Raw genomic sequence first — 13,500 nt, 5'->3', positions numbered from 1 at the left:
GCCTCCTCCAATCCCAAGGAGAAAAGCAAGTCATCTCTACCCCCCCCCCCCCCGCCCCCTTGCTGTCCTGCTGTGATGGTACATAGTTGGCATGTAGTGATTGAGATTAATTGGTTGTCCTGAGTTGATTGCTCTGGCAAAATACTACTCAGTACCAGGGCACAGAGGGTCAAGTTTGAGCATTCCTGAAAAAAGAATAACACACTGAACCAAAGGTTAAGTTTAAAAGTTTAAAAATTTTTTTTCATATTGTATAACATCTGTGTTCTGTTCAGAGTGTTTCTTCCAAAACAGTATCTAGGAATATTATGACATAGGATGTGGTTTTCATTTTGACATCATTAGAAAGTAAAAAATAAAACTTTAAAGTATTATTTATGGATAATCATCATTTACTTTAATAGATTTTTTTAAAAATTATTTACATATTCCAACTATACCACTTAACAAGATTAAAAGATTCTTTTCTTCTTTTTCTTTAAATTTGCCTTTCAAGATTAGAGTGATAGGTCCTAGCTTTAGGACCTAACCCACATTGTGGGTTTCAGTGGATCTGTTTATCTCATCTATGTCCTGTGTGGTTTCATAGATATCATCCCATCACTCTGCCCTAATACTCATAACTTCTTCTCTTAAAGTCAAATCTTTCAGCCCCCTGGAAGAAAATCTGCCTGCCATCTCTCTCTCCCCACCCCACGCCATAAATGGGGATTCATTTAATAAATATTGATTGCACGCCTTTTGTGTGTCTAGGTTTCACATGAGGCACAGGGAATACAAATATAAATAAAGTACAGATCCTTCAGCCACACTTAAAAACTAGAGTGATGGGAGAATCAGACAAGTACATAAGTGCTTTTAATACAATATGAAATTGCTGCCATAAGGTTAAAGACAGAGCTACAATAGAAACAAATAGAAGGGGCACAGAACTTTTTAAAGATTATAGAAGACTTCTCAGAGGAGGAAAATTTTAAAGGGATAAACAGGAATTAAGCAAAAGAGAATGGCAAGTTTATTTCAACTGGAAGAAATGAGCTAGGGGTGCAAAAATGATAAATTTAGAAAATTGCACATAATTTGATAGGTCTGGGGCTTTGACTTCATGGAAGAATGTGCCAGAGGATGAGGCTGGAAAAATACGTAGAGAACAAATAAAAAGTATTCCTTAAAACATGGTAACAGATTTATACTTTGTCCTGAAGATACAAGAGAGCTTTGGAAAAAATAGAATAGTCAATCATCAGTTTTATCAGTAAACCACATAGTTCACCCCTTCATTTTTTTTCTGATTGTTTCATGGGAATTTAATCTTTCCAACTAAACAGAAGAGAGAAATCACATCAAATTGTGCCTTATACAATCCTGTACACAAAAAATACATGTATGTTGATTGATTCATTCATTGGAACAGTACAGCTGCTTCTAGATATCTGTACTTTGGGCCCAGTTTAGTGACTTCATGAGTAGCCTTTTAAAATACTCATCTTCTGAGGGTTTGAGACTTTTTCTGTTAAGGAAAAAAAATACTTCCTTATAACCTGATGTGTTTCATCTTCTTCTATCTGTATTTGTTTGATATTGATATTCTTTTTTTTTTTTTTTTGAGACAGAGTCTCACTTTGTTGCCCAGGCTAGAGTGAGTGCCGTGGCATCAGCCTAGCTCACAGCAACCTCAAACTCCTGGGCTCAAGCAATCCTACTGCCTCAGCCTCCCGAGTAGCTGAGACTACAGGCATGCACCACCATGCCCGGCTAATTTTTTCTATATATTTGCCAATTAATTTCTTTCTATTTATATTAGAGATGAGGTCTGGCTCTTGCTCAGGCTGGTTTCGAACTCCTGACCTCGAGTAATCCACCCGCCTCGGCCTCCCAGAGTGCTAGGATTACAGGCGTGAGCCACCGCTCCCGGCCTGATATTGATATTCTTTGAGCCTGGTTAAATTCAGATCAAGTTGAAATATTTGTATGATATTTGAAATTGTGTCACATCAAACAGATACTATTTGTATTGACACTGACCCAGAACAGTAAACAGGGTTATAGTTTCTGAAACATACATTCAGAGCTAGATTTATGGCTAGGAGATACAACGAGGGACCAATATGTTGAGTACTAGGGCTCTTGGAATGTCTCAGATCAAGATTCATCTCCCAACCTAAATGGCTAAAGTTTCAAGTTCTTCAATAAGAAATTTAGACCACAGTTCCTACCTACTTACAAAGTTAATATGGCTGAGAAAGACACTTAGTAAACCTTAGCTGTCATTCATTTCTAATATGAATATGCTTATAAAACCCTCCTCAAAGAGCAAGTTCCCATGGGGAAAATATGAGAGGCCCATGAACAAATGGCTGCCAAACAGGCAGGATAAAGCAGGAAAAGGCTCTGATGGAGAAATAGAAGCTTGATCTTCTTCACACTGTACTTGCCAGCCCTCGATTCGCCTTTGAATGCTTCAAAGGAAGAATTATAGCTAAAAAAAAAAAAAAAAAGAAAAGTCCCTCAGCCTATCTTTAAATCCTAAATAGAAACCTTGATTCTCACAAGATCTTATATTTGTCAGTTCTTCCAACTAAATCAAGCATTTACTTAAGTCACAGGAATTTATGTGACTTAAGTATTTTTTGAATATTGACAGGTAGCATTTGCAGCAAGAGGAAAGTGAATTCTAACTTGTTCAGTGGGCTATGGCATCCTGCATGTTATACCTTCATTCTAGATATTTTAATTGATGTTTTAGATCTCTTGCTGTTTTTAATCTATGTATTTTTCTCTTTTTGGACATGTTTACTACTTTTCAGATCCATTTTCTAACTGTGAACTGAAATACTGTTGATTTCTAAAATGGAGTAATCTCAATAAATAAGAAGTTTCCAGGCCGGGCATGGTGGCTCACGCCTGTAACCCTAGCAGCAACTCTGGGAGGCCAAGGCAGGCGGATTGCTCGAGGCCAGGAGTTCGAAACCAGCCTGAGCATGAGCGAGACCCTGTCTCTACTATAAATAAAAAGAAATTAATTGGCCAACTAATATATAGAGAAAAAATCAGCTGGGCATGGTGGCGCATGCCTATAGTCCCAGCTACTCGGGAGGCTGAGGCAGTAGGATTGCTTGAGCCCAGGAGTTTGAGGTTGCTGTGAGCTAGGCTGATGCCATGGCACTCACTCTAGCCTGGGCAACAAAGCGAGACTCTGTATCAAAAAAAAAAGAAGTTTTCTTACTGTTAAACAGAATCTCAGGGAAAATAAACCACCATAGGATCTAGAGGAAAGTAAATGAGGTGAGGTTTTCTGAAAATAACAAAATAACTATTTAAAATAATCTTGGTGAAAAAGACCCAAAATCGTGAAATTTGGCATTATTATTTCTAATGTTATGTTTTAATTTCATGTGTTTTCTGTATCTCCCTAAGAGTTTTGATTATAATCTGACATTTCGTAGAAGCTGACTTTGATGACATTGGTTTGAGAACAAGACCAGATTTAGCACTTGCCTTTCCAGCCTTCTGTTCTGCCATGTCCCCATGAACACCTGGCTTGTGAGCAACTCTGAAGTTCCTAGAACATTCCATGTACCTTCATACTTAGGAGCTTTACCTTTGAAAAATTCCTTCTGCACCCTGTTCCTACTCAAATTCCTACTCATCCTTTGATACTCAATTCAAAATCAACTCTTTCTTTACTCCCCCAGGCAGAATTAGTGACTCTCTTACCTGTGATTATATTTCAAGTTGTGTATAGTTTTGCTACCGTGTTTTTACATTACCTTGTTATTATGATTTCAATTAAGGCTTCTTTAGATTTTGCCATGGTTTAAAAATGTATGGTGGCTAATACCTGTAATCCTAGCACTCTGGGATGTCAAGGCAGGAGGATCGCTTGAGGTCAGGGGTTCAAGACCAGCCTGAGTAAGAGTGAGACCCTGTGTCTACAAAAAAATAGAAAAATTAGCTGGGCTTGGTGGCATACACCTCCAGTCCTAGCTGCTGGGGAGGCTGAGGCAGGAGGATCACCTTGAGTCCAAGAGTTTGAAGTGGCAGTGAGCTATGATGATGCACTACGCTCTAGCCTGGTCAATAGAGTAAGACCCTGTCTCAAAAAAAAATATATATATATATATTTGTTCACCATTGATCTTTAAATCCTGTTCTTTCCTTCTGAGTCCACATTTCCCTTGCTTGTGTACATTCTCTGGCAACTTCTTCAGGCACAGGTCCGTAATAATTCCTGTAGTCTTTTCCTGAGCATGTTTATAATTTTTCTCTCATGTTGAAAAACAGTTTAGCTAGGTAGGGGTTGTCTTTGCTTAGGATTCCTAACACCATAAGGGTGGTATAAATTAAGACTTTACACCCATGGTTGGTGCAGACTTGGGATTTTTTATTTATCGCTGAGATACCTCCCACCCTCCCCTACCACAATCCAGAGACACAGGCAGATGTAAGCTAGCCTGGTGCCTCTCTGGCCTGGTGCTCCCTCCTGCTAGCTGTGGGCATCCAGGTAGCGTATAACTTCCCACACCACAAATAATGTTGTGATCAACACCTTCTTACCCTTAAGTACTTGTATGGGAAGAACATTTCCTGTCCTCCCATGCATAGAAGTGGCATTGTTTTCCAGGGTTCTGGCTTTCTGCAGCTTTCTCTATCCTAGCTCCCACTCACATCGCCTACCTTGTGTGGGAGGGCCAGAGCCAATGCTCAGGGATCTTGCAGTCAGTTTGTGATTTTACCCGCAAAATTAGCTCTGTATTTTTCAAAAAAAGATGGTTACATTTTAACAACATTTATAAATGTTTGCCATTAGGGTTAGGCGTAGAATCTGCACCAGCTCAGTCCGTATGTTCCTAGGACTGGAAACATGGTATGAGCTATGTCTCACTCTGCTGTGAGCACCTTTCAGGAAGATGATGAATCTTAGTCATACTTCGTTTTTAATAAAGTGCAGTTTACATCCATAAATAAATGAATGAGGGCGTGGGTTCCACGTGAGACCTGGAGTCTGTCACTTACTAGTGCTAGCATAAAGGTTTCAATTCAGTCTGCTCATATGTAAAATGGGGACCTTGAATCTCAACTAAACATTGGAAAGGTCTCTCCTAGCTCTGGTATATTCTGATTCTGAGAAATACTAAGACACTGCCATATGAAATACTAGACACTAAAGTTGGATGTCCATGGCACAAGTTATAAATGTGGCAATACTCTAGGCATTTATGGACCAGAGAGAAAACACATGACTACCCTGCTGTGTGTCATCCCTAGCTACGACTTGTACCTTCTTTAATATGTGTGGCGCATGTTGCAGAAAACTGCATCTGTTGATCTAGAGAATAAATATTCAGATGGAATGCCAATTTCTCTTTAAAAGCACACCCTCTATTTCAGAAGATTGTATTGGATTGCACTTAAAAGGGGATTGCAGCTGGTTAAATTTAGGGTGTTGAACAAATTCCAATCCAAGAATATTCCTTGGCGCTGGGCCTATGGCATTTTTATTTGATTCTAAATTGGATAAATTTTAATTCACTTTAAATTCTTTGCTTTCTGTATTTCTTTTTTCTGAGACAGGCAACCAACCAATGGTATTTATTCTGTCTTTAACACTACGGCTAAATTATGACATATTGCATATATACTATCAAATTCTGTTAAGTTTCACTTATTATATGGGTTCAACTATACTTTCAGATATATCAGTCACACTGAAGGCCCTGACTTCACCACAATGCAATATAACAATGTAGAAAAATTGTACTTGTACCCCATCAATATACACAAATAAAAAATAAATGGGAAAAAAATAAAATATATCAATCACATCTAATAAAATCCTAATACAACTGTGCCTTAAGAATAATAGAAAATTATTGCTCCATAAGTCTTTTCCCCTTGTTAAGACAGCCTTATATTTCATAATGTAATTTTAGTAAATTGGGGAGGCCCTAAATCTTATTTTCCTATACATTTTTTCCAATTCCTTTATCAGATTTTGTATTTTTCTTCTTTTTGGCTTCTACTTTATGCTTTCTGAGAGACAATGTTAACTTTAAAAAATAATAAAAGAAAGAAAGAAAGAAAGAGGCCTGTTATATTTTGTTAAGATTGCAAGAAGCAATTTAGGAATCACTATGCAGGGTGCTGTTTGAGGTCTGGGAGAGGAGAGATCCATAAAGCCAGGAATAAGAGAAGACCAAGTGCAGGACCATGAATGACACCTTCTAGAGAGCAGAAGGAGCCACAGAAATGGCCCAGGTCATCTCTTTCATACGTGTGAGTGTGTGTGTGTGTGTGTGGTGTGTGTGTGTGTGTGTGTGTGTGTGTGTATGTGTTGGTTTCCACAGTTCCTTAAGGGAAGAATGGGTCTTATGTATTTCCTGTAATTCTCATAAGACCCACCACAGTGAGCAGCACTGGGTGAATGCTTTCCCTTCCGTCGGTCGTTCAGTACTATCTACCAGTTACTATTCCATGGGCCAAGGACGTGGTGTAGACAAGACAGGTAAAACCCCTGTCATCACAGTGTTTATGTTAGGGTGAAGTATGTGGGAGAGGTAGAGATAGGAAATTACATTTGTAACAAAATAAACAACTAATATAATATCTGTAGCAGTAAGTGTTTTAAAGAAAATAACCCAAGTAATGGGCTAGGAAGTAGCTCCAAGATGGGGCAGGGTGTGGGGAGAAGGAGTGCTTTGCCACATATGGCCAGAGAAACCTCTGGAAGGGAGTGACATTGAGCTAAACTGCAAATGCTGAGAAGGAGCCACTATGTGGGTTACTGAGGGACAAGCATTCCAGAGAGGGAAAATAAGTGCCAAGGCCCTGAAGCAAGAACAAACCCAGAGTAGCTGAGCAGGAAGAAGGCCTCTATGGCTGTAGCCTAATACACAGTGATGGAAGAGGTTGTAGAGGTAGGCCAGATCCTAAGGGCTCTATGGCCACAAAAGTTGTTTGAACTTCATTCCTCTGCGATGGGCTCATAGGCTGACACGCTGAGTCCTGCTGGTCTTGTCCTCCCACAGCTGTGGCTACTGCCAGCATTGCTCAGCTACTTGGTCCTGGTTGAGAGGGCCTGGAAGGGCTTGGATCACAGGCAGAAAGGACCCAGCACACTTACTACAGCTCTCCCATTCACCTTCTGAATTAAATGTGCACATCGCGATTCCTCCCCCTCACTATTCCAGAAAGATCTGGTGCCAACTACCTCCTCACCCTGGGAAGGAAACCTAGCAAATCCTTGGCAAAATTGGAGAGAAGTGAGCAAGCATAAGAGCTACACTAATAAGGTAAATCTACAATGAGGAGTTTTCTACCCTAGAAATATATACAGTGTTAGGAGGGAGGGAATGTGAGAGGGAATATACACAAGTACTTATAGGGCATGTGTGTTCCTAGTTGCCCGGAGGTTAAGGGAACTGTCCTCTCTTCAGACACCAGCCATAATTTCAGAGTCCCCAGGACCATTCTCGATTTTGACCAACTGGCTACAAATTCAGGCATTCCTACTACACTCTCAGGTTTGATAATTCAATAGAAAGAACTCACTGGAAGCACTGTGTTCGTGATTATAGTTTTATTGCAAAAGATACAAATCAGAAGAGGCACACAGGGAAAAATCTGCAAGAATTTCAAACTTGAAACTTCCATTGTCCTTAGGGATGTATGTGTTCCCCTCTCAGCACATTGATGTGTGACAATGTGCAGAGATTTGCCAACCAGAGACATTCACCTGAGCTTCAGTGTCCAGAGTTTTTATTGGGGTTTTATTAAATAGGCATGAGTTCCACCTCCTGACCTACGATGGAATCAGTCGCCTATTCTGTGTACTAGTTCTGAGTACCATTCATATTGATTAAGGAAGAAGAAGTTATTTGTTGCTTGAGTTTCTTGGTAGGCTAGAGCTCTGGGACTTAAGCCATCATCATAAGGTACTGCAGATTTGTGTCATTCACCCCTAGGCTTCACAATCCCCTTTCCCAAGCAGCATTTCTGTGTGTACTTCTTTCCTAGCTGACAAGTGTCGTGATTCCACCTCTCTACTTTACCACGTGCACGTTGCATATTTGCCTATGCCTGGCAAATGTTACGTTGAGCAGGTAACATCAATATTATGAAAAGGGGTGAAAGAAAGGCAACCTTAGCTTGTCCTTTTGTCCAATTAAGAGTGGTCATAAACTAAACTTCAATGTCCTTAACATTTATTAATAGAATCAGAGGCTGCTGTAAACTCTTCAACATTTTCTTTGTCTACTAGAGAAAAAGCACCAAAAAACATACAAAAAAAAAAGACAAAGCCTGTATGACTCAGTGGGAGGATTATGCAGAAAACTGAATGTCTTACTGCCTAATGGGCTAGGAGATTTGTGACCTCAAATACTGGTTTTCCAGATGACCTTGAGCAATACACAGAAAGTGCCTTCTCTACGTCCCAACACGTGTGACAGCTGTGAGGTATAGCCTCAAAATGATTGCACCACTCTTTGAAGGGGCTGCAATATATCTTTCTGTGATTGCTGGGCCTGCACAGACCTGAAGAACTCTGCAGGAGATGACGGTCACGTGATGGCTAACTTCAGATGAAAAGCCACAAAATTGAATCACCCAAATGTTTCCAAGCATTGCGTGGACTAACCATCCAGAAAACTAGATTTTCTTCTAACTGAATTTTATTGCCTTGGAGCCTCAGTTTAATGCCCCTGTCTACCATCCCAGTTTGTTCCAGGTGAAGGTTTTTCTGATCACAATTCCAGGGGAAATCTGATGTCATCTTAATGGGTTTAGTGAGATGTTTTAAAAGAGTACCCAGGATGTGTTTAATAAGGTATGGTAAAACCCACAGATGTGAAAATGATTGTCCCGAAAGAAGATTTTTATATTCACAGATCCCTAGAAACAAGAGGCATGTCACACATTACAGGGCCGCACCCACACGGGGAAGCACCCAAGTCTGCAGGAGGCAGAGGGAGAGGGAAGAAATAGAGGCAAGAGCCTTTATTTTGGTTTTGTTAGGTAATAGTAAGGGATTTCAAGTCTCCTAGGGATGAAAGTGGGTGCTATTCCTGTGGTGCAATTGCCCCACCTGGGAAAGACAAGGGTGGGCCCCAGGCCCCCATCTTGGTCCTGCCCCACCTTAATCCTGCTCTGAGCTACTGCCATACCTGGGGTAGGAGGGAACACCCTATGAGTCGGCCAATCATAACTTACCATGCCAGCTGCAAAAGAATATAGAGGACTCTCTAGCCCATGGGCCAAACAGCATAGGTACTATAGAGTCCGGAAATTGACCTAGAACAACCTGCATGCATAGTAATGCAACTCCCACTGTCCAGTCAAAGTGGTGCCATGGTGATGTCTAAGCCACAGGGAGGTCCCAATCTGGGCAACATATAATAAGAGTGAGACCGTTATCAACTGCTTTTTGCCCTTCCTTTTGTTCTCCCTTTGCTGTGACAGTGGGTTCAGTTGTCATCTGTGGCGTATGTGTCACACTCTGTAAACCTGTATCTTAGTCTTGCTCTGTAATCTGATCTTTCTCTCTTCAATAAACCTCGTTTTCATGCTTGCCTTACTTTGGCGTGTCTGGTCATTCTTCGGCCATGAGCATACCAAGAACTGACATTTCAGACTGAAACCTGACAGGTTCTGCAGAAGGGATAGGCAAGGAAGGGTAAGCAGGTTTAGGATTGGCTAATTTGTATAAAGGTAGCAGGCTCTGGGGCAAAGGGGCTGTCCCTCCTTGTCTGGTGCCTGGCCCTGGAGTAATTAGGATAGGGGAGTAACGGCTAGATTGTAAAAGCTCCAGCTCCACAAAGGAGGTGGTTGGGGGTATGGTTGGTTTGCATATGAAAAGCAAACTCTAGACAAGTTGTTTGTATCCTGGGAATGAGCTAGAGCTGAGGGGGTAGTCCCTCCAGGGTCAGTCCTTTCCCGGTCAGCATAGTCCCAGGTGTCAAAGCATCAAATACAGAAACTAGAAAATGTTGTGAGTACATGGGGTTGGGAAGGGATTTCTTAGTCATAGGTCCTCTACCTTTAACATCAAGATTATTTTTTTTCATTTAATTTGCATCAGCATAGTTCATACACTTATATAAAGTCCTAGAATTCACCTGAGTATTTAAATTTCTTAAAGAAAAAAAAAAAAAAGCAGATCATATCCTTTAGAACAATAGGTCTCAAACTTTACGGCACAGCAGAATCATCACCTGGGGGTGCTTAGAAAACTGCAGGCACACAGGCTGCACCTTAGGCCAATTAAATCAGAATCTCTGTGGTTAGGTATCAGTTTTTTATTCAAGAACCCCAGCTGATTGCAATGGGAAACCACATTTGAGAATACATGATGTTCTATGATAGTGGTTCCCAAAGTGTGCTCCCAAGAAGCAATAGCGTCATCCAGGAACTTACATAGAAGTGTAAATTGTAGAGCCCCACCACAACCTGGTGAATCAGAAGTTCTGGGGATGTGGCCCAGCAATGTGTTTTAACAAGCTCTCCAGGGGACTCTGAGCCACACTACATTTTGAAAATCACTGCTTTCCAGCTTTGTTTCTCAAACTACAATGTACATACAATTCACTTGTTGGATTCCAGATAAAATACAGGACAGCCAGCTACATCTGAATTTCAGAGAAAGCAACAAATAATTTTTTAGGTTAAGTATGGCCCATGTACTATTTGGGCCATACTTATCCTAAAAAATTCACTGTTTATTTGAAATTCTAATTTAACTGCATATCTTGTCTTTTTATTTGCATTATCTGGCAACCCTAAACTAATCCTCTGGTTAACCTGGGTAAAACGCAGATTCTGGTTCAGTAGGTCTGAAGCGGGATCTGAGATTCTGCATTTCCAGTAAGCTCACAAGTATGCTAACATTGCTGTTCCTTGAACCACATTTTGAGTAGCAAAACTGTTGGACACCTTATGGCTACTCTCAATATCCCATAATAGAGAGTAAAGAAATTGTATGGGTGAGGGGAAACTTTCTCTTTCCCCCAAAAGTTCACTGAAAGATCAACTCAATTAAGGCAGATTAATAAGAGAAAGGTTTATTTACCATGCACATGGGGAGAATCACAGAGTGATTACTCAGTATCCTAATGAGATCCAGATATTTTTGTACACACCCTTTAGAGGGGAAGGGGGAAAGATAAGGAGTATAGGTAATTCTGTGTAGGGGGAATAAACCAGCAGTAGGGATGATGAATAGAAATTTGGGAGGATGAATGAATGGGAGGAAACAGATTGACTTGTAAATTAATCTGAGAGACAGGTATTATGTTTGAAAGGACCTGGGCCAGGTCTGGTTGCATTCTGCAAAGTATTGAGATAAAGGGGAAAAGAAAGGAAGTCCATTGTTCTTTTGGTTTATGCAGATAGAGGGCAAGCCTTTTCCTAGGGCCTGTTAATCTCTAAGAGCCTTTAATTCAAAATAATCTTTATACCAAGGAATCATATTTTGGGGTGAAATTTCCTGAGCTCCTTCAAAATGTAAACAAATGGTGCTGAGTAAAGAAATGGTGTTTAGTCACCTTAAACTAATTCTACAGCATAGATGGATTGATTCTCTTAATTATTATTAAGCATATACCTTCCTCTTTTGCCAAAGAACCTAATTTATTTTTTGGATCAGAGATTATTTAGGTTCTGCATAAATAAAGCCCTTTGGATTTGTAAATCCAAGTCTGAAACCACAATAAGAAAACATATTTCTAGAACAATATTGGCTTCATTTCTAAAAGCAAAGGAAATGAATTGGGTAATTATCAACCTACCATAATATTCACTTGCTTACTGTGAAGTTCAAGGCCAGATGATAACACTTTTTATTTTAGAAAGCAATTGAAATTATATATTGAGACATTCTTTTCTACTCAGTCAAATGAAGCAACTGCAGTTTTTCTTCAGTTTAGGAACAGTCTGGTGCTTCCATCTTCAAAGCAGCTATTTACATATCAACAGCTTTGTTCAGCTCCCCTGTTTTTTGGTCAAGTGTGAAATTACAATGAAAAGTAGAGAACAGGGTGACACCCACAGATAGTAAAATAAAAAAGGCTAAGAAGGAGTAAACAAGACTATTAGAACAAATAAACAATATGGATTAAAAGTGCACGTGGATTGTCTGAATTTAAAATTGAATTTAATTTTTATTGTCGTAACTCTTTTTAACATCCTGGATGTTTATTTCCTCGTTAGTTCAAATCTGATCAGCTTGTAAAATGTGTGGGGTTTTTTTTTTGTTTGTTTATGAAGAAAGTTACTGAAGTCAATGTGGCCTCTAAGATGATTTTATGTAACTGAACATTGTTCTATCAGATAAGCTTCATCAGTGCCTCCAAACCTTTCCCTGTGCTGGCTGGTTGCACACCAAATACATTAGAAGAGCAAACTGTCATCAGTTAGGTTTATAATATTAAATTTTGTCATCATAATTTCATGCTATTTTTATTTCAAAGACCTATATATAAGCATGGCTGGGTGCAGTGGCTTATGCCTGTAATCCCAGCACTTTGGGAGGCCAAGGTGGGAGGATTGCTTGAGGCCAGGAGTTTAAGGCCAGCATGGACATCATAGTGAGACCCTCCTCTCTACTAAAAATAAAAAAATAGCCAGATGTGGTGGTGCACACCTGTAGTCTCAGCTACTGGAGAGGCTGAAGCAGGAGGATCCCTTGAGCCCAGGGATTCGAAGTTGCAGTGAGCTATGATTGTGACACTGCACTCCAGCCTGGGCCATACAACAAGACCCTGTCTTAGAAAAAAAAAATAAAATCTGTAAGCATTCAGTGCTTTGAGGGGAATGATCTTGGAGAAGAGGGATTAGGTTGAAATAAATAAGCAAATATTTTCCCAACCCTACTGAATTTACAGAGAACCCAACTCACTTTGGTTTATTTTAGAAATTAGAAGCTAAAGAAATATGACATGAAGCTTTCTTATAATTGTTTATTCTTTGTAAAAATTTCATTTTATTTTTTTAAATTTTCTTTCTTCTTTTTTCATTTTGTCATTATTGAGAAATAAAAATATATATTTATTGTATACAACATAATGTTTTTAAATATGTATACATTGGGGAATGACTCAATCAAGTCACTTAACATATGTATTACCTCACATTCTTATCATTTTTTGTGATGAGAATACTTAAAATCTATTCTCTTAGCAATTTTTGAAATGTAATACATTATTGTTAAGTATAGTCAACATATTGTACAATAGGTATCTTGAACTTACTCCTCCTGTCTAACTGAAATTTTGGCGAACATCTCCCTAAATCCCCCCCATAATGGTTTATTCTGTTGTGTATAATGCATATAGTTCTTCTGAGCCTAAAATTACCTGGGACCTTTTCCAAGTCTACTCATAGATTCTACTCTGACCAGTCAATTTCTCTGAGATTTTGTGAAACAAATAGATTTTTAGCTGATGGATGTGTTAAACAGTAAGAAATGATCACTGTATTTGTATGTACTCCATAGATATTGTCATT

The 13,500-nt window shown here is 39.5% G+C and overlaps 2 protein-coding genes across 2 annotated transcripts in view; both read left to right on the top strand.

The window, feature by feature from the left end:
- Positions 1–13,500, top strand: part of KCNB2 (potassium voltage-gated channel subfamily B member 2) — a 389,784-nt gene that overhangs the window by 206,254 nt on the left and 170,030 nt on the right. The window lies entirely within an intron of this gene.
- LOC105863814 (histone H3.3A) overlaps positions 9,991–13,500 on the top strand; it is a 143,802-nt gene continuing 140,292 nt past the window's right edge. The window contains exon 1 of the mRNA XM_076005219.1: positions 9,991–10,001. The gene's annotated coding sequence lies outside the window, so the exon portion shown is untranslated. The remainder of the gene's footprint in view (positions 10,002–13,500) is intronic.

Source organism: Microcebus murinus, chromosome 7 (genome assembly GCF_040939455.1).
Source record: "Microcebus murinus isolate Inina chromosome 7, M.murinus_Inina_mat1.0, whole genome shotgun sequence".
Lineage (NCBI taxonomy): Eukaryota > Metazoa > Chordata > Mammalia > Primates > Cheirogaleidae > Microcebus > Microcebus murinus.
The sequence above is the reverse complement of the archived record's forward strand: the minus strand, read 5'-3'. Positions and strand labels throughout refer to the sequence as shown.